Here is a 4,444-nt window from a genome sequence, read left to right as displayed (position 1 = left end):
ACGTATCGATAATTTCTTATGTTCTATGCCATATTATTGATGATACCTACATGTTTTATGCACACTTTATGTCATATTCGTGCATTTTCCGGAACTAACCTATTAACAAGATGCCGAAGTGCCGATTGCTCGTTTTCTCGCTGTTTTTGGTTTCGAAATCCTAGTAAAGAAATATTCTCGGAATTGGACGAAATCAAAGCCCGGGGCCTATTTTTCCACGAAGCTTCCGGAAGTCCGAAGACGAGACGAAGAGGGGCCACGGGGTGGCCAAACCCTAGGGCGGCGCGGCCCCACCCCTGGTCGCGCCGGCCTATGGTGTGGGCCCCCGTGCCGCCTCTTGACTTGCCCTTCCGCCTACTTAAAGCCTCCGTGACGAAACCCCCGGTGCCGAGAGCCACGATACGGAAAACCTTACCGAGACGCCGTCGCCGCCGATCCCATCTCGGGGGATCCGAGAGATCGCCTCCGGCACTCCTGCCGGAGAGGGGAATCATCTCCGGAGGACTCTACACCGCCATGGTCGCCTCCGGAGTGATGAGTGAGTAGTCTACCCCTGGACTATGGGTCCATAGCGGTAGCTAGATGGTTGTCTTCTCCTCATTGTGCTTCATTGTTGGATCTTGTGAGCTGCCTAACATGATCAAGATCATCTATATGTAATTCTATATGTTGTGTTTGTCGGGATCCGATGGATAGAGAATACTATGTCATGTTAATTATCAAGTTATTATACATGTGTTGTTTATGATCTTGCATGCTCTCCGTTTCTAGTAGAGGCTCTGGCCAAGTTTTTACTTTTAACTCCAAGAGGGAGTACTTATGCTCGATAGTGGGTTCATGCCTGCATTGACACACGGGACGAGTGACAGAAAGTTCTAAGGTTGTGTTGTCTTGTTGCCACTAGGGATAAAACATTGGCGCTATGTCCGAGGATGTAGTTGTTGATTACATTACGCATCATACTTAATGCAATTGTCCGTTGTTTAGCAACTTAATACTTGGAGGGGTTCGGATGATAACCTGAAGGTGGACTTTTTAGGCATAGATGCGAGTTGGATGGCGGTCTATGTACTTTGTCGTAATGCCCAATTAAATCTCACTATACTTATCATGTCATGTATGTGCATTGTTATGCTCTCTCTATTTGTCAATTGCCCGACTGTAATTTGTTCACCCAACATGCTTTTATCTTATGGGAGAGACACCTCTAGTGAACTGTGGACCCCGGTCCATTCTTTAATACTTGAAATACAAATCTCGTTGCAATACTTGTTTTACTGTTTTCTCTGCAAACAATCATCTTCCACACAATACGGTTAATCCTTTGTTACAGCAAGCCGGTGAGATTGACAACCTCACTTTTTCGTTGGGGCAAAGTACTTTGGTTGTGTTGTGCAGGTTCCACGTTGGCGCCGGAATCTCGGTGTTGCGCCGCACTACATCCCGCCGCCATCAACCTTCAACGTGCTTCTTGGCTCCTCCTGGTTCGATAAACCTTGGTTTCTTTCGAGGGAAAACTTGCTGCTGTGCGCATCATACCTTCCTCTTGGGGTTGCCCAACGAACGTGTGAAATACACGCCATCAAGCATATTTTACGGCGCCGTTGCCGGGAACCGAAGAAAAGCTACACCACAAAGATCTCTAACTCCCACGTCAACTACGCACCAGCATATTTTACTGGCGCCGTTGCCGGGGAGATCAAGACACTGCTTGCAAGGGGAGTCTCCACTTCTCAATCTCTTTACTTTGTTTTTGTCTTGCTTTATTTTATTTACTACTTTGTTTGCTGCATTATATCAAAACACAAAAAAATTAGTTGCTAGTTTTACTTTATTTACTGTCTTGTTTGCTATATCAAAAACACAAAAAAATCAGTTTACTTGCATTTACTTTACTTGATTCATCATGTTTCCTTTTGATTTTACCGCAAAGAACATACCGGTAGGACAAGGGTCTATAATTGGGAGGAACAATATAGAAGAATTTTTCACCCATGTTAGTACCGTTGAAGATTTCGAAGATAGACACTTGGTAGACCTTGCTCCCACCTATGAAATTGCTGCTGCTGCTTTAGTTCGCTTCGTTGGAAACTAAATTTGTTAATCTCAATCCTATAATCCAACACATGTTTCTTACACTTGGTTATATGGAAGAGGGGGAAAAGAAAGATTTTGTTTTAGAAACCCTTCTTAGAGAATTTGGTGGTCTAGCAAGAGAAGCTAGAAAGGTCTTTGCTAAATTTAATATGCTTGGTTCTCATACTAATTTTGTTAGTCTCCTTGAAAAGATGGACATGGATAGAATAAGATACACTAATAATATTAATGATGGTGGGGAGATCAAAGCACCAATACCATGTAAACTCCTAGCTATGAATGATGCACTAGAACATAACTATGCTTGGCTTGTTCCTGAAAATTTGTTTGATGAGAGTAGCAAGCCCAAGACTAATGAAAAGGGAGACGCTGAAACTTATGTATCCAATATACTTTGCATGGTTGAGAAAACTCCAAACTCCGCTGTAGGTGCACCACCCTGCGATAACACTTGAGTTACACTTTCTACGCCTAGCTGAAAGGCGTTAAAGAAAAGCGCTTATGGGAGACAACCCATGTTTTTACCTACAGTACTTTGTTTTATATTTGTGTCTTGGAAGTTGTTTACTACTGTAGCAACCTCTCCTTATCTTAGTTTTATGTTTTGTTGTGCCAAGTAAAGTCTTTGATAGAAAAGTAAGTACTAGATTTGGATTACTGCGCAGTTCCAGATTTCTTTGCTGTCACGAATCTGGGTCTATCTCCCTGTAGGTAGCTCAGAAAATTACGCCAATTTACGATCATGATCCTCAGATATGTACGCAACTTTCATTCAATTTGAGCATTTTCGTTTGAGCAAGTCTGGTGGCCTAATAAAATCCATCTTTACGGACTATTCTGTTTTGACAGATTCTGTCTTTTATTTCGCATTGCCTCTTTTGCTATGTTGGATGAATTTCTTTGATCCATTAATGTCCAGTAGCTTTATGCAATGTCCAGAAGTGTTAAGAATGATTGTGTCACCTCTGAACATGTGAATTTTTATTATGCACTAACCCTCTAATGAGTTGTTTCGAGTTTGGTGTGGAGGAAGTTTTCAAGGATCAAGAGAGGAGTATGATGCAATATGATTAAGGAGAGTGAAAGCTCTAAGCTTGGGGATGCCCCGGTGGTTCACCCCTGCATATATTAAGAAGACTCAAGCGTCTAAGCTTGGGGATGCCCAAGGCATCCCCTTCTTCATCGACAACATTACCAGGTTCCTCCCCTGAAACTATATTTTTATTCGGCCACATCTTATGTACTTTGCTTGGAGCGTCGGTTTGTTTTTGTTTTTTGTTTTGTTTGAATAAAATGGATCCTAGCATTCACTTTATGGGAGATAGACACGCTCCGCTGTTGCATATGGACAAATATGTCCTTAGGTTCTACTCATAGTATTCATGGCGAAGTTTCTCCTTCGTTAAATTGTTATATGGTTGGAATTGGAAAATGCTACATGTAGTAACTCTAAAATGTCTTGGATAATTTGATACTTGGCAATTGTTGTGCTCATGTTTAAGCTCTTGCATCATATACTTTGCACCCATTAATGAAGAAATACTTAGAGCTTGCTAATTTGGTTTGCATATTTGGTTTCTCTAGAGTCTAGATAACATCTAGTATTGAGTTTTGAACAACAAGGAAGACGGTATGGAGTCTTATAATGTTTACCATATGTATTTTATGTGAGTTTTGCTGTACCGTTCATCCTTGTGTTTGTTTCAAATAACCTTGCTAGCCTAAACCTTGTATCGAGAGGGAATACTTCTCATGCATCCAAAATACTTGAGCCAACCACTATGCCATTTGTGTCCACCATACCTACCTACTACATGGTATTTACCCGCCATTCAAAAGTAAATTTCTTGAGTGCTACCTTTAAAATTCCATCATTCACCTTTGCAATATATAGCTCATGGGACAAATAGCTTAAAAACTATTGTAGTATTGAATATGTACTTATGCACTTTATCTCTTATTAAGTTGCTTGTTGAGCGGTAACCATGTTTCGGGGACGCCATCAACTATTTCTTGTTGGATATCATGTGAGTTGCTATGCATGTCCGTCTCGTATCGAAGCAAGAGAGATCTACCACCTTCATGGTTGGAGCATGCATATTGTTAGAGAAGAACTTTGGGCCGCTAACTAAAGCCATGATTCATGGTGGAAGTTTCGGTTTGGACACATATCCTCAATCTCATATGAGAATAATAATTGTTGCCACATGCTTATGCATAAAAGAGGAGTCCATTATCTGTTGTCCATGTTGTCCCGGTATGGATGTCTAAGTTGAGAATAATCAAAAGCGAGAAATCCAAAATGCGAGCTTTCTCCTTAGACCTTTGTACAGGCGGCATGGAGGTA

The sequence above is a fragment of the Lolium rigidum genome, chromosome 3, assembly GCF_022539505.1.
Source record: "Lolium rigidum isolate FL_2022 chromosome 3, APGP_CSIRO_Lrig_0.1, whole genome shotgun sequence".
NCBI classification, from domain to species: Eukaryota; Viridiplantae; Streptophyta; class Magnoliopsida; order Poales; family Poaceae; genus Lolium; species Lolium rigidum.
The sequence above is the reverse complement of the archived record's forward strand: the minus strand, read 5'-3'. Positions refer to the sequence as shown.